This window comes from Chrysemys picta, chromosome 5 (genome assembly GCF_011386835.1).
Source record: "Chrysemys picta bellii isolate R12L10 chromosome 5, ASM1138683v2, whole genome shotgun sequence".
NCBI classification, from domain to species: Eukaryota; Metazoa; Chordata; order Testudines; family Emydidae; genus Chrysemys; species Chrysemys picta.
This window is the reverse complement of record NC_088795.1, coordinates 89,362,050-89,387,205: the sequence shown is the minus strand read 5'-3', so window position 1 is coordinate 89,387,205 and position 25,156 is coordinate 89,362,050.

Sequence of the window (25,156 nt, the reverse complement as noted above, 5' to 3'; positions counted from 1 at the left end):
CCCCTCTCAATCAATCATATTAAATATGTTCCATCTGCTCATAGAGTAGAATGTAGACCAAGCTGTTCATCTGTTCATAATGCGGGTATCAACAGCTTGAGGCTTATGAGAAATGAACCTAACTGTAGGCTAGGCAATTAGTGTCTTCAGATCTATTTTTCCCCCTAATATGAGCTTTTTGATTTTCCACTATCCTTTTCTTGACTCTGTACTGAACCAGTATGCTACTGTGGCATCTAGAAACCTATTTCTCACATTCTTTCAATACACACATTGAGATGTAAGCAGGACTGGTTTATGTTCTTTTAACTAGGGTGGTAATATTTACTGGCTCTAAATCACATATCCAGAAATGGATTCTGTAGTGGAGAGTAACTCCACTGACCAGTGTAATTGAGATAATGATTTCTTTCAGTTCACTGTCCCGAGAGTTGAAATCATGAGAATTACGGATTTCTCCCATATGTCAGAATAATACAACACTACAAAATGTCTGGGTCCACCAATATTCCAGAGACAATCAAATATTTCCTGTTAATAGACTAGAAAATCTGATCTCACAGTGTTCATGACTCCTGTTAAAGGAAATAAAGGCTGGTAGTATTCTAACCAAGCACTACCATGTATGTTCTGAGTTAATAAGAACTGGTAAAAAGAAAAAAACATGCTAAACTGATCATTTGCAGATAGGGAGGCTCTAGAAACTGAAAGAAAGACATTGGGTCTGATTGTGATTTATACTGCACTGGCATGGTGCAGTTCTTCCAAAGTCCTAGAATTGTCTTCTGTGAATAGGAGATAAATGAGTTAATTATTTATCTAAGACTATTTATTTCATTTCATGAGGATTGTCTCCACATGCTAACAATATTACTTTAAAGCTGATACAAATTTGCAGTCCAAGTTGACTGATTCTCATCTCTCCTGCACACTGCTTTTAAGTGGGTGCAATTCTTTTGCCTGTAGTGAAGTTACTCTGGATGTACACCAGTGTGAGATCACAATCAGATCTAAAATATTAGTCTTAGCATACCTATTCTGATGACTTTATACCCACCACAGAACTCCACAGCAGACTGGAGCCAGCAAGTGATAGGATGGGGGAAGGATTTGGTAAGCCTATATTTATTATTACTTTCCCCAAAAATGTACTTGTTTCAGGGTTTCAGATATATCTGGGACCCTATTGGCCAACTCCAGTCTGCAATAGGTTACTGTGAGGTATAGTATTATCAGAGCAGGGCATGTTGGATATTGCAATGAGTTGGAACCTATAGGGAGATCAGATATGTGAGCCTGCAAACCAAAAAAAGAGCTCTACTTTTTGAGCTAATTATGGTCATGCTTCTGCAAGGTGCTGAATATATAATGATTGCACTTATGCTTTGAGTAACACTGCCCTCAAAACCAGTGGCTGTTTATAATATACAATATATCCAGTCTTCAATAACTGCTGGTAGGTGCTCCTGGGCAAAGTTCTTGCAATATCATAATGCAGAGCTTTGTGGCTGCTAAAGTAAATTGTTCTGAATAATAGATGATTTTATATATAGTTTCTGCATGCTGGTCTTAAAAGACAAGTGAATTGTCACTATTTTGTATTGCATCAGGGGAAGGTTATTCAGTAGATTCAGTACTTTCTTTTGGGAATCACAATATTGCAGACATGCATATGACAAGCCGTCTAGAGAGTGACTTTTATTTGTCTTCAAAAACAGTTTGCAAAGTGTGGACATTTGCTCTCTGTGTACAAATCAATTATTCCTAAATTCATGAATTTAAAGAGCTGCAGCTTGTATTACTGTCTATACAAAATTTAAATTCAAACTCAACCTAAAAGGTACAGCAGATGGCAGTCTAACTCCAAAATATGCCTACGTAAGTTGTTATCCTCTCTTGTTAAGGGAAAGTAAATACTGGCTACAGACAGCATACAGATGATATAGAAATAAGCAAGCAACAGTTTAAACTTTCTCTTTTCATGGATGATGTTCTGCTCTATGTTGCTGATCCTTAGATCTCCTGTGACTGTTCTTTTAAATATGGACTCCTTAATAATTTCTGGGTGTGCATATAAAAAACAGAGAGGTCAGTTTTAAATAAATGTTAGAAAGCACTGTTTGTTGTTTTTTTTTCAATCTAAAAGATGTACTAATGTTATCATATTAGAAGAAAGGCTGTCTTTTCAGTTCTGAGGAAACAAATAACTTGAATTATGTCTGAAAAATGCCACTATTATAAGATTTTAAATGGTCTTCCCAAAATGTTTATGGCTGACGAAGATCAAAGTCTATTCCAAAGATGACTACTGCACTGGATATCAATTATCCTCTTAGCAAATTAATTTGCTATTCTAAAATTGCCCGTTTAAAGAAATTAAAAGTTTCTTATCAATTTCTCTGGAGAAACAATGTGTATAGAATTTACCTTGATAAAATGCTTCTAAAACACAAGGAGTTGTAATCTTCACAGATACACAAAAGGTACTACTAACAGCTTTGACCTAAGAGGAGGAGCTCTATTTATCACATGTTCAATCACCAGAATGGCTAAAAATTGAAAGAAATTTCAGCATCCCATCCAGATGTTGCTGTGTGAAGTTGCAAAGATTCTTTTTCTTTTTGTTCCTCTCCAGTTTGGTCAGTATGGAGGAGTAACGGCTTGGGGGCATTACAGTCTTGATTTCTTGTTAAGTAGAAGGCAGCTCTGAGGCTGCCCCAGGACACTGAAAGTGAAGAATCAGAGGGTCTCTTTTGAAAGAATAGTGACTTAGCTTTTTATCTTGTAGAAGAGGGTGATTTTGCCAAAGGCTGCAAGTCTTCCTGTCATTGTGGTTTTGTTGAGCCTTTGTACCTATACTTCTGCTTCTGAATTGATAACTTGGGTGAATGCTTCCTAAACTCTAGGCCAGACTATGTTAAGTGTGTTTGCTAACAAAGATTCATATTTCAAGTGTTTTTCTCTTTTGCTGTAGCTTTTGGGTGAAGTCTTGCCTTCCTCACATATAAGTGCTTATTTAAAAAGGTGCTTTTAGAGATGATTTTAGCTTATCCTGCATTTGAGCTTGATAGTTAGTATACAGATGTTACAATTAATTTGCCCTATGTAACATGTCTCAAGTTCTTACTGCAACAAAATGAAGTGATATTTCAGAGGCAAAGGATGAGCAATCATTGAATTCTTTCCTGTCCGGATGACTGTACATCTAACTGTAATGTTTGCATGCTAAAAAGGTGACTAGAATGACTTAAAAAAATACAGAAACCATTTAAGACCAATCCTTAGCAAAATACACATGAAGACTTAAAATTACTAAATACATTTAATGCAAAATCATTGGAAATTATTTAATATTTCAGAACTCTTTGTTTTTTCGGTTATAGTTGATAACAGAACTGATATTTAAAGAGTAGAGGGAATGCAGTTCCCTGAATGGAACCTTACTCTCAGATACTGGCAGGCATAAAAAAGTTCACTGCATCTTTAAAATGTTAGTCTATAAGGTGCCACAGGACTCCTTGCTGCTTTTAAAATGTTTATCATTTAAAATTTTTGCATGTGTTAGGTTAATAATTTGGGGACCCTACCAATTCTCAGCATTAAAGTTCACCTTTAAAACTCAAAATTTTCAAAATACTTTAGAGCTATTACCCAAATCAGGGAATTCAAGGTGCCACTAGATTTATTATAGAGAGTCTGAATATTCTATACCTGTAAATTTAACAAACATTCAACTTTTTTGTAATATAGATTTTATTCCCTTAAAAGCATACCTTCATAAACTATGCCTCCCTCTGTAGTTAATGGCAAGTCACTCAAATGCTCCAACTCAGTTTTCCCATTTGTAAAATACTTATCAAATTAACTGATGGGGGTTGTAGATATGTTTGAAGAAGATTATAATTTAGAGAGGCTCCCTCATAAAAGACAGTATTATGAACATAGGAATTTGGAGATGTGCCCAGGAGGTAGGGGTTGGAAACACTGTATGATTGTGTGAACAGCAGTTCATGAGAGATGCTCTCCAGTTTCTTTTATGAATTTATTTCTCATTCATTGGTTTGTTATTTAATGAACCCCAAGATCGTTACAGGCATGTTCAGAGGATTAACTAGTTAATGTCCGTAAAGTACTTTGAAGAAGAAAAGCTCTATGCAGTTGTCACTCTTGAAAAGTTAACACAGGTATCAGTTACTGTTATTTTTATTTCTAATTATAGAAAAATTACAGCAACTCAGACACCTTTGCGATAAATGTTGATTTTTAAAATAATGACTGCTGTTGGGAAGCAATAGAATACCAAGGCCATAAACTAAAATAAAAGCACTAAAGGCAAAATTACTGACAAGGCTTTTAATAATTTACAAGCATGATGCTAGAACTTTTACTTAAAGTCCTCTGAAGAATTTGGAGTATAAGACATGTTGACATTAAAGGTCATTGTGTTTTCCATAACTTTCCTATTAAGATAAAAAAAATAAAGGTTAATGATTAAATCAGGGTTGTATACATGCTACACACATACTAAATTATATTACAATATAAAGATGAAGAATTGTTGAATGGTAAAAATAAGGGTTTGGTTAATTTAATGTAATTGTTTATAATTATTAATAATGGATGAGTTTAAATAGGTAATACTTGTGCCAGGCTTTGGCCTAGATTTTACCTGAAGTGAGCATTGTTTAAATAATGTTCACAGCTGACAGGACACAGATGATGTTTTGTTATTATGTTGGAAGATTTAGATACGAGGAAGCTAGTTAATATAATAAAATACACAAAATGTAATCCTGAAAGGCCTTATACTCAGAAAAACAGGAGTGAGGGGACATGAAAACATGATGACAAAAATAGTGTAAACAGCAAAATGTATCTAAATTGAAGCTTGTGCATGCATACTGTACAGGTTGTCTGACCCAGCAAAAAGTTAGCCAGGGGAATCAGAGTACAGCCACTGCTGAACAGACTAGAGGTGAAAGACTGCCACCCTGCTGCCTAATCAATGAGCCTTTGGCTCCCCCTCATTTAATGGTAGGAACAGCAAAACAGGGCACAACCAGTGGTAACTATTAACTTTTTTTTTTTTTTTTTTTTTTTTTTTTAATATGCCTCTGTATGCAGTCCAAAATGTCAGGGAAGGGTCCAGACACACTAGTTGCTGCCACAGCATCGAGGCCACGTGGTTGTTGGCAATTGAAACCGGTCCGTGAAAGGAGAGTCCAGGAAGAAGCCAGTGCCATTTCTGCAAGCAGCCCTTTACTTTCTCCTCAGCCCCTTCCTAGTTCCTTAACATTTATTGTTTAGATCTGACCCCCCTAATACCTTAATCCCAGAGATACCCCACAGAAATTGTTGGGGGCAGCAAAGGGGGACCTCTACACTACCAAGAGCCTACTAAGACCAAATTGGTCTTAGCTCAGTTAGTGCAAGCAGAAGACACCTGTTCATACAATTTTAAACAAGTGCTGAGTGTCTGCAAGTGACCATCCAATGTGATAAAAACTGAGATATCATCAGTTTAGGCCTATCAGGAAAGCATCCAGCATAGAAAGACCAGTCAGACAGCATCTAAGGAGTGCAGAAATACCTCCAAACTCAGAGGATAAAACTTCCCAGACAGAGGACACCCATGATGAATGTCTCTGCAAACAGGGAAGCAGTGGCTAAGACCCCCATTAATCTTTAAGACACTAAAAACGTTCTGGTAAAATAAAGAAATATATGAAGAGAACTCTGGCCCAATCCCAAAAGCTTCTAATGTTTATAAAAATATAACTATGGTTAACTCTATCAAAGGCCTTCTACTGGTCCACTGAAATAAGCCCCACATCCAGATTACAACAGTAAAAACACCACAAATTAAAACAAATTATGAAAAATACAGCTGTTAGAAATACAATATGCTTGATCAGGATGTACCAAAGAATCCAGATAGTCCTTCAGGCAGTTAGCTAAGGACCTGGATAAAATCTTATAATGAGAAGAGAGGAGAAATAGATCTCTAGTTCCATAAGTCACAAAGGACCTCTGTTTTTGTGCAGTGAGGTAATCATTGACCTGTGGCAACTGAGGGGCAGCTCTTTCTCCTTGATACACTCCACCTCCACCAAAAAAATGCCAGGACCAATGAAATGCCAGAAAGGCTTATAGAATTCAGATGGAAGCTGATCAATGCCCAGGGCTTTGCCTGCAGAGAGTTGCTGGACTGCAACAGAGAGCTCCTGCAACAACAGCAGGGCATCCTGACACCACTGTGCCCTTATTGCCAAGAAGGCTAACGGCATATTGGGCTGCATTAGCAGGAGCATTGCCAGCAGATCAAGGGAAGTGATTATTTCTCTCTATTTGGCACTGGTGAGGCCACATCTGGAGTATTGCATCCAGTTTTGGGTCCCCTACTACAGAAAGGATGTGGACAAATTGGAGAGAGTCCTGTGGAGGGCAACGAAAATGATTAGGGGGCTGGAGCACATGACTTATGAGGAGAGACTGAGGGCACTGGGCTTATTTAGTCTGCAGAAGAGAAGAGTGAGGGGGGATTTGATAGCAGCCTTCAATTACCTGAAGGGGGGTTCCAAAGAGGATGGAGCTCGGCTATTTTCAGTGGTAGCAGATGACATAATAAGGAGCAATGTTCTCAAGTTGCAGTGGGGGAGGTCTAGGTTGGATATTAGGAAAAATTATTTCACTAGGAGGGTGGTGAAGCAGTGGAACGGGTTACCTAGGGAGATGATGGAATCTCCATCCTTAGAGGTTTTTAAGGCCCAGCTTGACAAAACCCTGGCTGGGATGATTTAGTTGGGGCTGGTCCTGTTTTGAGCAGGGGGTTCGACTAGATGACCTCCCGAGGTCTCTTCCAAACCTAATCTTCTATGATTCACTGTTCCTCACCATTCAGATGTGGTAACCCTTGGTACAGATCCTCCACTGCTAGCACATCAAGGGCTTCTGGTGAAAACAGAGTACTGTGAAAAAAACCAGCTGCTTTCTGGGTCACAGCAGGGTCAGCTGTTAGATGACCATCCGATAGTAGGAAGTTAAAAAAAAAAAAAAAAATCTGCCAATGGTCCATAGTTTTTTTTCCTCAACTCAAATAAGAACCTTGTGGGAGCGTCAGCTTCCTGCAGCTGAGTAAAATGGACTCAAACCATGGCTTCTTGCCCCCTCTCTCCCAACAAGCACCTCAGGAGCCAGTACTTCTTACTTAAGGTTTGGTGAATATGCACTGGATTTTCCATATCAAAGTTCCCATGAAGGTCCAAGATGTCCTGGGCACTCATGGCCTGATATAAGGACTATGTGGCAGCCTGGGTATGCTGCTGGCAGAACAGGTGGATATGGACCTTTCTGAAACCCACCATTGTCTCAGGGACTCATATAGGGGTTCATGCTGCCACCAATGCTCCCAAAACACAACAAACATCTCGGTGAAATTAAAGCCCTGTAAAAATTTGGAATCAAAGCACCAATGGGAATCACAGGCAGGAAGAGGGAGAGACACATTGACAGAGACATAGGCCATTTCTATACGTATAGTGCTGCAGGGGCGCAGCTGTACTAATAGAGCTGCGCTGCTGCAGCATGTCTGGTGAAGACGTGCTATGCCGACGAGAGAGAGCTTTGCCATCAGCATAAAAAAACAACCTCTGCAAGTGGCATAAGCTATGTCGGCAGGAGAAGCTCTTCCGCCGACAGTGCTGTACACCCGAAAGCTTATATCAGTGTAACTTACGTCGCTCAGAAGAGTGTATATTCGCACCCCTGAATGACATAAGTTTTGCCAACATAGGCTATAGTGACATAGCGATAATGATGATCAGACAAATGAGTGGAAGACAAGGAGGACCAAACAAACATTCACAATGGCCTTCCTGGTATAAAAGCAATCCGATTTAGCCCCTGAGATGTGGTTGGGAGTAGCCTTCAGTCAAGAGTACTCCCTATGAGAGGCGTGAGAGAACCTCCAAACATCTACTAACACAAAGGTCTGCAGGAAAAAATATAGTTCCTTGGCTCATGGAAGGTGTGGCTCCACATGGTTCCTGTCTAAAACAATCTACAGTGCAAATGAAGTCCTCTCCCAGGAGAATAAGAGTATCGGGGCCACAGCCAAGCAAGGCATGGTCAAGGGTCTGCAAAAAGGAGACATGGTCTTACCCCAGTGTGGTGGCATAAAAAAGTTAAAAACAGTGCCACTACATATCTCCAACTGGATGAGCCGGCCCTGCACAATCTTCTTCACATAGAGGATTTGTGCCCCTGTGCCCCAGAAAAACAGAAAAGTTATCCCAGCAGTGACTCTGGACCCATGGTTCAAGAAGGTTTACCCTTTCCATTCCTTCAACCAGTCCCCTGATTATCAGGGTCAGAGAGTGTCTTGCAAAAGGACAACATTAGCCCATTTTTGTCTGAGAAATTCAGAGTTAAAGCTCTTTTATGAACATCCTGGTATACACTAACATTTAGAGAACAGCATCATAGAGACTAGGAGAGAGGCACGATGCAGAGAGAAACAATGGAAGGTAGATGTTCTTAAAAAAAAAAAAAAAGGAACTATGGGGAGGTCTCCATATCTTGAATAATCTTCACATGCTTCCTCCCCTTGTTAAACGGCTTGCTGAGAAAGAAATATTTTCTGCAACCAAGCAAAGTCTTTCTTAAGACAAGGCCAGAGAACAAAGCACTGCAAATCAGGGAACTAGGCCTCCACTTCAACTCCCTGCTTCCCTTTAGTGCTATCCAAAAAGTCACTATCTCCTTCTCACCGTACCAACCTTTCCTATTCAACTCATTGGCTGGGAGAGTAGGAACCCATGAGGAGTTATCACTATGCTCTTCATCTCCCGCAGAATCCACCAGCTCAGAAGAACATTGAGCTGCTATTGTAACATTTGTGTCATTCATGAACAGGGCTGCCCAGAGGATTCAGGGGGCCTGGGGCAAAGCAATTTTGGGGGCCCCCTTCCATAAAAAAAGTTGCAATACTATAGAATACTATATTCTCGTGGGGGCCCCTGTGGGGCCCGGGGAAAATTGCCCCACTTGCCCCCCACACACACACACACTCTGGGCAGCCCTGTTCATGAAGGAGAGAGATTCAGTGGAAGCAGCCGGCATATCTGTTTTCCCAAGAGCAGTAGGCAGTGCAGCTCCCGGCTGGGACCTAGTGGCATCACTGGCATGCAGGATCGGTGGCTTGAGGCAGAGGTGCTACATGGGGGGGAGAAACAGGCCCCCTAGTTTGCTGCTTGGCTTATATTAAGCATGTTCACATGGACTGAGCCTGCTCAGTAACATCTGCTGAAGCCACTGCCCTCACTGTGCTCCCCCCAGACTCTAGGCAGGCATGGGTTGTCTCTGGCTTGAGGACCACCATGCCTGGGGGAGACAGAGCCCCACTGGGAGCTCTATACATGGAGCTAACACCCAATGTAATGGTAACCTCAGCCACTGCCAGCAGCTCAGAGGCCTCCAAAGTCTTTGACTTTTTAGAAATAGTCCAACATAAATCCACCTTGTCTTTCTGTCATTCACACTCCATCTCTAGAACTGGTCTCTGCTCCCTCTACCAGGGAGTGCTTTTCGGCCCCCAGGACTTGTTTCTGTCCAGGCACAAGTGATGGGTTGCAACAGAGGGTCCCACTAGGTGTGGGGGCTGCTTCCTGAACAACAACAGACCACATAAGGAAAGGGGGGGGGAATAGAATCTGCTGACGTGGATGCTCTGTCTGCTGCTGGTCTCTTGATGTCCCAGCCCCCTTCTGCTATTCTGGGCTCCCACATTTTTACCAGGGATCCTAGACCCGGCGGTATGTGGGCAGAAAGCCTTCAAATGACCAGCGTCAAACAAGAATCATTTCATACTTTCAGAGGTAGCAAATACTGTATAATCCACCCAATCTATGTGGTATTTTAAAACCAGGTTCAAGGGCTGTTCAGGGTTATTTAAAACCACAGGAACCTGGTGCTGGAATGACATAACATGCCTCACATTTGGGTTCTTGCAGCCTAATGGAACCATCCTAACTGCAGAAACTACCTTCCCATAATCGGAGAGATCAGACTCTAGCATCTCGTTGTGAAAGAAAGGGGGTTGGGGTGGGTGGGGCATTAGAAAAACTACTTTAGTGCCAGGAGTAAACAAGGGGAAAACTAGAACAAAAAGACTCCTTGACCCAGAATCCCTCTTGTACCAAAAAGATTCACAAACTGCTCCTGGGCTGCGAAAATTACTATAGATTTCTCATTTGAGAGGCAGATTTTATACACAGCCAATAACCTAACCTACACTCAGCAACACATCCTACACAGTACAGGAGACAGCCGGCACACACCAAATCCCATGCTTGTCGGTCAAACTGCTAAAGCCATCAGAAGTGGACCCTATGAAGAAGTCCCTCCCACCCCCATCCGACCCTAAGAAAAGGGACAAAGCAACAACACCCCTAAAAACAAAGAAACAGCAAATAAACAAAAACAGATACAGACCAACAGAAAGTGCACACAGCACATACCAAACACAGCCTCTCAAAAGTTCCCACAATCCCTAGAGAAAAAGAGAGAGAGAGAGACACTCATCTACCTATCAGGTTATTAGAAGAGCTTAACAATATAATGATTAGGGTTATTTTGCCTTTCAATCGGAGTGACTACAAATATTGGTTTTTAACCCTACAAATTACAGTTTGCAAAGTTTCAATTCCTAGAATGAATTACTGAAATTCAGTCATTTTGTTTGATCTTCTTACATAGCAGGCAGTGTAAATCAGACTTTAAAAGGAGACTAGAACTACGGTAAGGTATAACCAAAAGAATTTATTATCTGCACAGGAGATTTTGGTCATGTAACTGAAGTATCCCATGTCATTATGCTGCTAGATTTTCCCTTCCGTTTATTGCAAAGTTTGAAAAGTTTCTTCCTCCTGATGTGCCATGTTGAAAATCACTAATTATACTGGATACTTTATGCAGTCAGAGACCCACATGTATCAGTGAAGAGTTAAATGTTGAAAGCATATGTAAGTATGCCTTGTGGGTCAGAATTAAGTTTTATGATCAGATATCTGAGACACTTGGATACGAGATAGGGATGAACTAAAGTTAGAGATGTACATGCTCCCAAACTTTGGGTTGCTGGAAATTCAGATCCAGGTGGAAATTTTGTGGTATGAGTCCCTTTCTTCTTAATTTGATTACAGTTTGGACTTTCTGGGTGCTTACTTATTTGGATTTCTCAATCTTTTTGAAATGCCTTCATCATGATTTAGAAGATTTGCCAAAAAGGAATCTTACTGGTCAGCTTTTCTGGGGATGTCTGAACAAAATGTGTGTGCATATTAGACTCTGAGGAAACTATACCTGAACAGAGCAAATCAGAACCTCTGTTGTTTATCCCTAAGTTATCACAGTGCTTTGGATCAAATTACACAGTAAAGAGGTTCAACCGAAGCAGAAAAATGACATGAATTCCAGAAGGGAAAATTGGTGGTTTCACATATAGCCCATTAAATATGAAATATTGTTGAAGTTTCTTCTACTTTCACTAACTAAAAATCAAAACTATGATACAGCTAATATTGGTTAATGGAAACCCATTCATTAAAACTGTCTTTAGAACAAGGTGTTCTGGACAGATTCCAAAGTCAATGGGAGAACTCTAGGAGTGAAATACTACTCCATGTAAGTAAGAGGGCAGAGTCTGCCTTGGTGATGATGAAATTCAATGGAGAAGTGTTGTACCATGCAATGAAGTATGCCACTCAGGCAGCAAACATTTTTTTTATATAAATTCAAAGTATATAGACAATTATGTATTCCATTATCATTTTTTTTATAAAACTGAACACTTAGAGGGGGAAAAGAACCATAAACAGAAAATGGATTTTTTTGTTCTTGTCTACAACACTGGCTCAATCATCAAGTTTCATTAATAAATTACTATGTGCATGTGTTTTGTCTGTGCTTTGCAGTAGGAGTATTTTCAGCTGTCCCATGGTATTCTACCTAATTAAGAACATGTTTTAAGAGCATGTTTTTATATTAGAAAACAGCACAATACATCTGTGATTTAGCCCCACACCAGTCAGAGGGATTATTTACCTTTTCACAGTGACCTTTTTTATCTGCCAAGTTACAGCTGTATGGTTATAATAATCCCCACCAGAATTTCCCTCTCTGAGAGCTGTTAGCCATGGTAGAGTACAACTGACAGAGTTAATAAAACCTACAGAAAATGGCTGAATAAAAGAAGACTCTTCTATGCACCTGGTTAGATTGGGATATGACTTTGCCATTAAATAAAATCTACACTAGATATTTAGCAACTTCTCGTTTTCAGAATTAGTGTTATCTGACCACCTTAGCTCCCTCTCCCCCACTCTCTCTGAATTCAATTTTTGGTGATGGGAATTGGGACACTCAAGAAAGCAAATTACAGGCATCTGCCCAGCCCTGCTTACCAGATAATTTCCCTCATCATATATTTTCCTTTATAGCTGTTTGCCTGTGGAAGATTAGCCACACAATGTCATGTTTGGAAAGTGCAGATCTTCTGTGATAAAGCCACTTCGTTTTTTATGAGACTTTCATTTAATTGTTGAGAAAAAACAATTTCTAGACAATGTTGATGCAAACTAATGGTCAAAAATTGACTAAAACATTTTGCTCCAACACTAATTTACCAATGAAGTCAGATTGGTATTTGGATCAGCATCTTAATGACCTCAACAGAAAAACTGAGGCTATGTCTGCACTACAGGCTATGTCGGCAAAACTTATGGTGCTCAGGGGAGTGAATATTCCATTCTCCCTAAGCGACTTAAGTTACACCAATATAAGTGCTCGTGTGTACAGCACTATGTCGGCGAGAGATCTTTTGCTCCTTGCGGAGACATAACTTCTGCTTTTTTGCGGAAGTGATTTTTTTATGCTGACAGGAGAGTGCTTTACCATCAGCATAGAGCAACTTCACCAGATGTACTGCAGTGCTACATCTGTACCCATTGCAGTGCTGTACATATAAATGTGGCCTAAGATTGTAAGGTTCAGGGTATCAGGTTTTTCATGATTGTGCTTTTCTGTAACTTTGTAGAGTACTCAGCATAATGGGGCCCCACTCCAGACTGTCTCCCTTGGCCATTATTGTAACATAAGCATTATGATTTAAGGCCTGGTCTATGCTAAGAACTTAAATGGGTATAGCTAAGTCTCTCAGGGGTGTGAAAAATCCACATCTCTGAGAGATGTAGCTATGCTGATGTAGCTACACTGACCCAGTAAAGACAAGGTCAACGGAAGAATTCTTTTATTGACCTAGCTACTGCCTCTGGGGAGGTGGATTACCTATGCCAATGTTGACCTAGGGAGTGTCTATAGTGAAGCTGTGCCGCTGTAACATTTTAAATGTAGACATACCCTCAGTGTGAAACTCAATCATTGACATGAACCAAGTCTAAGGAGTTACTCAAAAAGCAACACAGGTGGAACTCTGTCTTCATACCCCATAGCATCTACCCCAGCCTACAGAAGATCAAGGAGAAGTGTGAAGAAGGCCCAAAGTTGCTGTAGAGAATATAATACGGATGCTCCCCAACTTACGCAAGTGTTCCGTTCCGGAACGCCTTGCGTAACTTGAATTTTGCGTAAGTTGGGAACGTATACCCGACCATTACGCAAACAACTTTCTAGCTTACAGAACTTTTTCCATAAGTGCGGATTTGCGTAAGTTAGGTTTGCGTAACCCGTGGAGCGTCTGTACCTGAATAACAGCACAAAGACAAGCTATTGCTGAACCTCTTTGCTGCTTAAGAGGACACAGCAGATCTGATAATCCTAACAGTATAGGATATAAAAATCCATGCAAAACAAGACTCCAAATAAGATGGTATCAATATATAGTGTCAAGGAACACTATTACCTTACACAAATCAGACTCTCTGTATGATGTCTAAAAATATAAAGTCATAAGCTTAAACTTTTATCTTCCTCAAGGGCATTGGGAAAGAGATGCACTGTCAGAACGACACTGTTTTGACACCATATTAACTACATGTAACACATTTCATACTTTATGCTATTGGTGATTTTCTATTAGAGACTCAACTATATAACTTTGCCTATCACTTTTGTCTGATCCAGAAATCAGATACAAGTGTTTACATGACAAAACTGGGAGAACAGATGTTCAGAGATAACCTAAGGAAAGATGAGTAAATGCAAAGCAGGACTGATCTTAATCCTCAACGGCAGCCTTGGAGGCTAGCATGGGATTGTAAAGAACATTAAGCAGAAAGCTTTTGACAGGCCATCTTACTGATCTAGTCTTACCAGACACGCGAGAAGTTCACCAAACCACATGATTAATGTTAGGGTGAAAATAGGCTTCTCAAGCACTCTGCCATAAAGTGATTGCATTTTGTAGAACTATGGTAAAAGGGACATCATGGGGACATAATTTTCTACATCAATGATGACTGATAAAAATAAGTTTCCTGGAATTCAATAGAAGATGCACAGCAATCATAGCTGGCAAAGCCCAGTAGCTGTTGACTTTAAAGTGCAATCAAAATTACTGTCAGATAATGGTGTCTCATTGTGAGTTGTTGTTGTGTGGAATTTAGAGAGCCTCTACTGTGGCATCAGCCATGAATTTGCTAAATGTCACCACAAGAAGGGCTGACTCAAGCCATAGCAAGTAACTATCATAAGTAGCATGGTGGCTTGCTCCCTAAAATGCAAGATCTGGATTGTTATTTAGGTTTTGAGTGAAGAATAAATATGGTACAGAGGGTCTCATTTGCAGAACAGCATAACATGAGAAATTTTTATTTTGTAAAATTATTAATCTCCAGTTTGCGAAGAACTGTTGATATCAGTGGAACTTTTGAGATTCATTTGTTTTTAAGAAAATAGCTTGAAAAGAAAACACCCACCACTAGAAAGTACTAGAGAGAGACTCCAGTACTAGCAAACACAACAAATTAGCAACTATAAAATAAGTACACAGTCCACTTATACTGTAGGCATCCTAGCAAGAGGTCAGACAAACCAATTCACGCTATTTTTCTCAGTTCATAAAAAGTCTTTGGGCCAGGAATCATGTCCACCTTTATGTTTGCCTTGCACAAGAGGGCTTTAAAACAGAGCTTTAAGAAGTAATTTATTTGTCTTGTCTGCTCTGTTAACTAGCATGTGAAATTATAACTATTATAATAAAATATAGATTTGGGACTATTTACTGGTTAAGTAGATAAAGAATTCTTGAATAAGTGGTTGGGAACACTTGATACTAGAAATGCTGGAGGACTGAAGAAGGTTGGAATCAAAATGTCAGTCACCATTTACTGCATGAAGACTTTTTTCAAAAATTAAGATACTGGTGGAGGTGATGGGGCTGCATGATATCTACTGCCATTCCCTGGAGAGGGGAGAAGTGTAGGACTGGTTCAGAACCCCAACTCTATTCCCTTTCATTTGCTTCTGTTTGAATCAAATCAGAAGCTGTTATGGCCATTGAAGCCCATAAAGGATTTTTTATTTTGGCTCTAAGTTGCATTTCCCCAGACACTGGCTCCTAATTAACTGTCCTAATGACAAACCAGAAATTATTGAAAACAGCCAAAAAGAAGAGAGGTACTTATCACTCAGTGGCACCACAAGAAGAAATGTGAAAGAAGAAAATGATATATTACTGAAAACCAACGAACACCAGAGCCAGCCTTGTTTGGGACTATTGATGTGAGTAAAGTTAAGAGCTGTGCAAATGTTTGCCAGATTGAGACCTAAAATACAAGGTGATTAACAGGACAGTGAAATAAAAGAAGAATATAGTGATATTGCTGGAAAGACAACAAGGTACAGCAGAAAGGACACCTGGAAGAAATAGGTTTCAAAGGGGAATGAGGTGGAATGCTTGGTGGACAGGAGGTGAATATCTCAAGAATAGGGGGCAGCATGAATGAAGGGGCAAAGCAAAATTATGGGAAGAGACAGAGGGAAGCAGAGAGATAGGAGAAGGTTACAGTAATCAGGATGAAAAGTGACCAAGCCATGGGCAAGAATTTTAGAAGCCTAGACCACAAGAAAAGGATGGATTTGGGTGGTATCAGACAGGAAGACACTTCAGGAATTTAGATAAGGTGGCTCAAAACGTGGGCCTGGGAACTGAAGACTGTAGAATTGTAAATGGTAAGAGAGAACAAAGATAGTAGAGAGGAATTAGAGGAAAGAAGTTTATATTTGGAATGAGTTCAGAGTTGGTGGCAGTGCAGCCAAAAGGAGATGTATGACTAGGGTGACCAGATGTCCCGATGTTATAGGGACAGTCCTGATATTTGGGGCTTTTTCTTATATAGGCTCCTATTACCCCCCACCCCTGTCCCGATTTTTCACACTTGCTGTCTGGTTACCCTATGGTAACAGGACAGAGTGGGAGAGGCTGAGTAGGCGGAGAACTAGAAGAGTACAGAGTTGCAGGAGTCAAGAGTGGAGAAGAATGAGTGAGTACCTGTGTCAGAGAGAGCAGACAGATCAAGAAGAATGTTGAGTGAAAAGTACAATATCGCTAGGTTCACCTAGGAGGAGCTCAGTGAGACAGGAGTCAATGAAGAGGAAAAGAGGAAGTCTAAGCTTATAGGAACAGACAACATACAAGTATTTTGAGAAGGAGGACTTGAATGAAGGATTTTCCAAGATAGGGAATCTTGCATTTTATGTAGAATGAAGCTAGAGGGAAAAGGAATCAGAGAAGAGAGTGATAGAGCAGTTAAAGATAAGGAAGGAGGGGTCGGAAAAAGCTATGGGGCCAGGAATTGGGAGAAGATCAGGTTGAGGGGACAGGCTGAGTTTTGATATTCTGCTCAAGGATTAAATTATGTAGAAAATCATCTAATCAGACATTAAAAGCTCAAAGGCAGATTAAATTATAACATTTTATTTGAATACTTTAACATATGTATTGTAAATTAGGGTTTAATATAGCTGTAAAATCTAATTTCAAAAGCCTTCTGCATTATGTCAGAATAGAGAGCTTTACACAGATAGTGGAATGTTTCTCAATTGTTATTTACTAAAATACTTACAGCACATCAACAAGTGGTGCTAAATTGTTCATTTAAGGTTCATGGAAAGATGCCTGGATGTGCGGTAATTTAACACTTTTTAGCTGGTTGCCAACAGAGATCTGGCATAATGCACTAAACTGGATGATACAGGTTTCCTGATTTTTAATGTTATTTATTTATCCATATTTATAACACCAATCATCCTGCTCCACTACTCTCCAAAGATATATATTATATATATTGTCTCTGTGCTGCTGAACAACAATACTCACAGACACTTCCAGATGCTACACTACAGAGCTTTATTCATCATTTAGGAAGCAGTAGGGCCTAATGGATAGAGCACTGCATTGGCATTCAGGAGACCTGGATTCTATTCCTGACTTGACCACTGGCCTGCTAGCTGACTTCACTTTCCTGTGCCTCATCCATCCTCTCCCTCACCCTCCCCTGTATCTGTAAAATGGGGATAATGATACTTACCTCCTTTTGTAAAGCTCTTTGAGATATACTCATAAATATCTTATAAAAGCTAGGCAGTATTATTCTTAGTAGCAGCAGGAATTTGTTAGCTTTGATCCCAGAAGGTCATGGGCTGTGGTTGCTTCATTCCTTTAAAGTAACACTGCATAGAACACTATATAGCTGCCCATGTAGAAAAGTGCCCTATATCACTTCAGGTTTTTTCAAGAGTTAAAATGTTGGGTTGATTTAACTTAATTTTGCTCATAGGCAAATGGTCTCAAATTTTTATGTGGCACAGAGAGGATATAATTTTGTTAAAGGACTAATCAAAGAGACTCTGTAGCAGTGGCCCAACTCCCATCTGTGGACATATAGCCACAGCCAGGGTTTCCTATCTCATTGGCTGGGTAGTTTAGACCTACAGAAAACAAAACAAAACACAAAAAACTCCACTTTTTCAGGAACAACAAAAGTCCAAATGAAAATCCCAGCTTTCAGAGTCTATTTTCCTGATCTATAGACCTTTCTTTGGGGTCTGTCATTTTTCACTCCACTCTAGGATGGAAAAAGTATTCACCAATGCCAGGTTCTCTCAGTCAAAGGGCAGTTTGCACCTTTCCTCTTCTGCAAACTCCAACCACCAAATCACATCAAGTTCTGTAGGTCCAGCCACCAAGTCACATCACCCCACTTCATTTCCCTCAGATCTGCTTCTTTTGCTCCACCGTAGTCTATGCCCTTGAGAGAGAGAGACTGACAAACAGTACATAAAAAGAAAGAAAAATACTAAAAAAAAAAAAACTAGTGAGAAATACCACACAGTGATGCTGCTCTGACCTGGTCTCCTTTAGTGTTCCACAAACTGCCATTCCCATTGCTTTGCCAGTGATGCCAGCCTACATGACCCCTTCCTATCCTTCTGTCATACATGTCCCCATACCATATTCTGTGCTGTTCCTTATACATGAGATGCTCTCCCGGAGTATTCAGTGCAGCAAATAATACTCTATGGTCCCTCATAGATGCATGTGAAAACAAATAATGGTGCCTTTACAGTTTCCGTTGATATATATGTCTGCTAAGTATATTTTCAAAATAATAACATTCCATCCTGAACTATTAAGCTCCAACATGGAAATCAATACGGACAGCCTTTAGAGGAAAAATTTAGACTGTATATAAAATACTGTTAATCTATTCCATACAGAAGCTTTTTGGTAGTTTATAAGTTGTACCTAATAAACTGTTAATTTATTGCATATTGATCTAGGTGATCTATATGCACCTTCAGTAAGTCAGCTTCCAAAGTGTCCCCTTTGCACTTTTTGTTAGCTAAAAGAGAAGGAGGATGTTTCTGTTATATATCATACATACATAGCTATTTTAAAACTTCAGTTTCTTGGGCAGTGTTGCCCCCTTTATGCAAGTCACCAACTGCAGTGGACTTGGCAGGTAAATCACTGGGATAAGCCAAACAGTAGTCCCACATAAAGCCTACCTTCACTCAGGGAGCCTCTAGCAGGCAGCAGTCTCTCAAGCCATTCCTGGCCCCAGCCCAGCCTCTCTCACTAACTAATAGCTGGAGATTCTGCTCTGTTTCACAGTCAGCCTGTAATTGAGCTGTGCTCTCCCCTTTTAACTCCTTCCTCCTACCCTGACACTTCTGGCAGGTGTAGCAGGGTGGTGCTGACTGAGCTCACAACAGCTCATTAACCATTTCCTGGCCAATGTAGGGTTTGTATACCTCAACGCAGGATTACCTTAGCCCTGGAAGCTCATGCTTAGCTGCTTATCTACAATGAATCCTAAATCCTCTCAGAGTCACTCCTCTCCAGAATACAATCTCCCCATCCTGTAGGTATAGCCTAGCATTGTATGTTCCTAAGTACTTGCATTTGGTTGTACTTTGCTGAACTTAAATGTTGTGGGCTCAGATTTCAAGCAGTCAACCAAAACCTCTAAAGTGAGGCATGACGATTTGAAAGGCTTACCTATTAGCATTTGCAAACTACACATTTGTACCTGAAAACTAGGTAGTTGCACAATTACCTGATTTCCATGTGCAAATGCCTTTGCTGAATGCTTAATTTCTCAACCGCAATTTTAGAGGCCATCCTTGAAATTGTTTCTTTTGATTGTTTCAGGCTGCAGTAATTTTATAGTGGATTTTTCTTTTAGGCTATAAAATTAGTCACCATAGCATTAAAAGCATTGAGAAAAGATGGGCATAAAAATGGAAGAAGTTAAATTAAGATACAACATATGGTGTATGAATGTTAGTACTATTTTTAATGCTCTTAAGGGATTTCACAGAAATGAAAGTTTGTCTAAGATGACGTCCTAAAAAAAGCTCATGAGGACTGTTCAGTTTTATGGTATGTTTTAACAGCAGTTTATTTACAGGATAATCCTTCTATGACTTTTGTATGACAAACAGGTATCAATATAAAGTATTTCACAAATAAGTACCAGTTGGAAAAGTGTATTGCATGCAGTGTCTGGGGGAGCCCAGAAGTGCTGATGCAGAATGTAAAACCAGCTTGATTTCTTTTTTGTTTTGCCTTTTTTGTTCCAATCCCATATGCCTTGGGAACGGGCAAGATGTAAAGAGTAAACAGCACATGGGACTAGAATACACTTAGGAAACTAAGGTGGAAAGTAAAACTATTCACAATCTATGAGAAGTTAACACTACTGATTGTTGTTCCAACTGTAAGCTGAAGGGATGGAATCATGGAAAATAGAGCTGGAAAGACATGGAGGTCATTTATCCCATTGCGAGGAAGATTGATCTCTACAATATATTTTCTATTACTTTATTCAGGTCCCAGTTTTAAAAATCTCAAATTAAAGGCTTTTACCACTCTTTTTCAAGACTGTTTGAGACAAGTAGATTGCACCATTAGAAAATACTTCTTTAAATCAGTATAAATTTACCTTTAGCCTCATCCTATTGTTTCAAATGATATAACTTTGTTACCATCTCTTTGAAGTTTACACATTTCAGGTATAGTACTTGTAGACAATTACTGTGCTCCATTTCAGTCATCGTTGAACTAAGCTGTACACATTCAGATCTTTTGATTTTTTCCCTTCTAAATCCATGCTTCTTGTCCCCTGTAAACTTTTGCTGTTCTTTGAATTGGCTCCTGCATCTTGCTTGTAATAAGGGGCCAGGAACTGACTGTATTCAACAGAGCTGCTTGGAGATGGACTATCACCTCTCTGCTCTCTGATGTGTCTGCCACCCAGGCCATAGTTTCTATCTCACTGAATTGCAAGCTCATATCAGATGTGTTGGTTACTATCATCCTTACTGTAAGCTCCTCTTTGTGACTGCTTACAGTGCCTCTCTCCCAGAAAATATTTCGTTTGGTTTATTTCCACCTCCCATCTCTCTAGTTTCAAAGAGCCAGGGCCGCCCTGTCATGTGCTTAAAGTTAAATACATGCTTTCATTTTTGCAGAATCAGGGCCTTACTTTGTATTTGTCCATCTCATTTTGTTCCTTCATCCCATATTTCTAACTGCTTTGGGCTCTCTGGGATTATTTCTTTATGGCTGTTCATATAGCTCTATAAATGTTCACCTTTCACATATAAATAGAATGTGAGGTCTCTGCCCCAAATGGCACGCTCTATTTTTTTGTTTCTGCATATCCACTGGATCTCCCAACATTTATCAGTTTAGTATCTTTTAACAATGCAACTAGAGGTGCTATTTCTTCCTCTTCCAGATTATTAAGGAAAAATTTAAATAAGATTTGAACTAATACTGATCCTGACAATGCTCCAGAACACCAACACCTCACCATAACTTTATACATTGATGTGTAATGATTACCATGACCTGTGTTAGAAGTAAAAAAACACCCATTGTAATTATTAGATCCACAGCGGGATTAAACACCTACATTTCCACTGTGTGACAGGTAAAAGCCTTTTACTGTTCATTTATAACAATATAGTAACCAAGTGATTTAGAGACCTCTGTGATGCTAAAGCATATACCTGCAATACAAAGTACCCATGATTCTGTACTCTGGAGCACAGTTTTCTTTTTTAATAATATTACAAGCTTTTTTAAGGTGGCAACCATTGTAGTACAAAAGGAATATTGACATTTCCTGCATATAGGAGATCTAGGTGGGAAGTAACATTCCATAATCAATGAGGAACTTGATAAGATGCATCGCCCAGTTTACAGATTTAGGGTGACTTCTGGGTCCACTGGGTCCAACAGCAAAATTCCTACAAATTTCAACGGGGCCAGGATTTCACTCATTAAGATGAAAGAAGACTATGCCATGTCTTGATGTTGATGAGTAGTGCTGAAACTGAAAAAGAATGGATATATGGATAATTTGTAGATGTACAGCTTGAAATCTCTTTGGTCCAGTAACAGTTTTATTTTTTACTTTATTCTAGACCTTGAAGTTGTAGTCTTCTTACACAAAATTCCTCTTTTCTAAATTCAAACTCTTGGTACTGGAGAAATTAAAGATGTGCAGAAGACACTATAATATTTCAGTCTGCTTTTACCAGAGACAACTAACCAAATGCCTGAAGTTAATTTTTACACCTATAGTACAGGCTTTTTACATTCTATTTTTATATCCAACAGCTCCTCTAGGCCTCTAATCTAGGCACTGACCCTCATAAGCTTCCATTTCCCATCTTTTTCTTCATGAATTTCCACTGCCTCCCCCACTATGACTGCGTCTTAATAAGTAGATATCACAGCACTTGTGCTGACAATAGTGTGTATTTTCTTTCAACCCTATATCAATTTCATGCTACAAACTAATCAGTTAGGATGTCGCAGTAGGACAACACCATCCTCAACTTCCAAAGTCACACATTTGCACCGACTGCTACGCCTACTTTCATGCCTCCAGCTTCCACCCCGGATACATCACACGATCCATCGTCTACAGCCAAGCGCTGAGGTACAACCGCATCTGCTCCAACCCCTCAGACAGAGACCAACACCTACAAGATCTTCACCAAGCATTCTCAAAACTACGATACCCACACAAGGAAATAAAGAAACAAATCAACAGAGCCAGACGTGTACCCAGAAGCCTCCTGCTACAAGACAGGCCCAAAAAAGAAACCAACAGAACTCCACTGGCCATCACCTACAGTCCTCAGCTTAAACCTCTCCAACGCGTCATCCGTGATCTACAACCCATCCTGGACAATGATCCCTCACTTTCACAGTCCTTGGGAGGCAGGCCAGTCCTCGCCCACAGACAACCCACCAACCTTAAGCATATTCTCACCAGCAACCACGCACCGCACCATAACAACTCTAACTCAGGAACCAACCCATGCAACAAACCTCGATGCCAGCTCTGCCCACATATCTACACCGGCAACACCATCACAGAACCTAACCAGATCAGCTACAACATCACCAGCTCATTCACCTGCACGTTCACCAATGTTATCTATGCCATCATGTGCCAGCAATGCCCCTCTGCTATGTATATTGGCCTAACTGGACAGTCACTACACAACAGGATAAATGGACACAAATCAGATATCAGGAATGGCAATATACAAAAACCTGTAGCAGAACACTTCAACCTCCCTGGCCACACAATAGCAGATGTAAAGGTAGCCATCTTACAGCAAAAAAACTTCAGGACCAGACTTCAAAGAGAAACCGCTGAGCTCCAGTTCATTTGCAAATTTGACACCATCAGATCAGGATTAAACAAAGACTGTGAATGGCTATCCAACTACAGAAGCAGTTTCTCCTCCCTTGGTGTTCACACCTCAACTGCTAGCAGAGCACCTCACCCTCCCTGATTGAACTAACCTTGTTATCTCCATACTGATTTATACCTGCCTCTGGAAATTTCCATTACTTGCGTCTGATGAAGTGGGCATTCACCCATGAAATCTTATGCTCCAATACTTCTGTTAGTCTTAAAGGTGCCACAGGACCCTCTGTTGCTTTTTACAGATTCAGACTAACACGGCTACCCCTCTGATACTTGACATTTGCACTCTGCAGTGCATGGGATGTTTTCCCTTTCTGGGCTTAGATGTTTATGTACTGTGCTAAATGCCATGTTTCTGGCCCGAACTATTATTTACTTAGACAGATCCTGGTTGGAAACACAAAAGCCAAGAGTTTTTGGCATGTGTAGCTGATACTTCTGTTAAGGACAGCACTGTTCTAAGAAAAATACTTTTGGAAAAAAGTGCTTTTTTTCCATATATCACTTAAATATTTCCCTTTGGATTGCATCTTTCCTGTTGACTAATTCAATCTGACTGTTGTAATCCAACATGGGACATCACAATACAAATTTGGCACCATACTCCATAATCCTTCTCAACACTATATCTTTCTAGCTCACAGATTATTTGTGTGTTTTGCAGAAACAATGTTAAGTTTTATTTATAACCACAAAAAACCAAACCATTTAATGTAAAATGTGCTCTTTTTGCTGAATTTAGCGATCAACACAAACCCACCTGCCTAATTTGTCTCAAATCACTCATAGGTAACCCCAGAAGTCTCAGCTCCAGCTTCCCAGATTTCACGTTGCCTCATGTTCTCAACAAGAGTGAGGTATATGTTCAAACGTGGGTAGATGCAGCTTTTCTACACATACTTGACCAAATTCAGTCCTTATGGAACATATAACTTTTTGAGCAGGATCAATGACTAGGTCATAATTTGAGCCAGCCTGTAAAGAGATTAAACCCTAGAATCTTAAAAATGATATTTGCAGATCTTTTCAATGTGAACAGCTAACATGATTAAAAAGGTGATAAGTGGTATCTTTAAGAGTTGCAAAGGGATGGTTCAAATCATGTTAGTTAACTCAGGCTAACAAAGAAAGCACTTTTGTCTATTATCTAGACAAGACCATAATTGTGTAGCTGCTTCAAATACACAGTGATCATCTAGACAACCCCACCTCCCTATCCTCTTTGCCTAGAAAATTGTGTAAGATTTGCTTTCTTTGCTTAAGCCATCTTCATTGTTTATGTATAAAAAAGTTAGCTCAAATCCAAAAGTAACACCAATTACGTCAGTTTCAGTTGCATGTTAGCCTCAGTTGCATGTCTGGCATTTTGAAAGATCTTCTACATTGCATCCCTGCTTAAGGGCTATCAGAGAAAGGGTGTAGTTCCCCATTAGCCTGCAATTTATATAGTAATTTACAACAGTGCAAAGTGGATGTGAAATGCTACCAAGACAGGGCAAATACCTCCTCTCTCTTTTTTGTGTGTAAAATGTTGTTCACCCAAACCAGGTTAGCTTTGACAAAATAGATTTGCCTGAAATATGATTACGTTCTCAACCCTTATTGCCCAAACTGTGTCCACAGATTGTGGATGTTCACAATTGATTACACACATCAAGCTTGCACTTGTGTACAAAGGGGTTCAAGTTCCTATTTTCTATGTGTTGTTACCTATGCATGAATATATGTACATATTTTACAGGTGTAACAGACACTGAGGCCTGGTCTACACTATACAGTTAGGTTGACACAAGGCAGCTTACATCTACCTAATTCTGTAAGGATCTATAGTAAAATGTCACTGATGTAACACTGTTCTACAGCCAAAATGCTTCTGAAATAAATGTAGTCAAACTTTA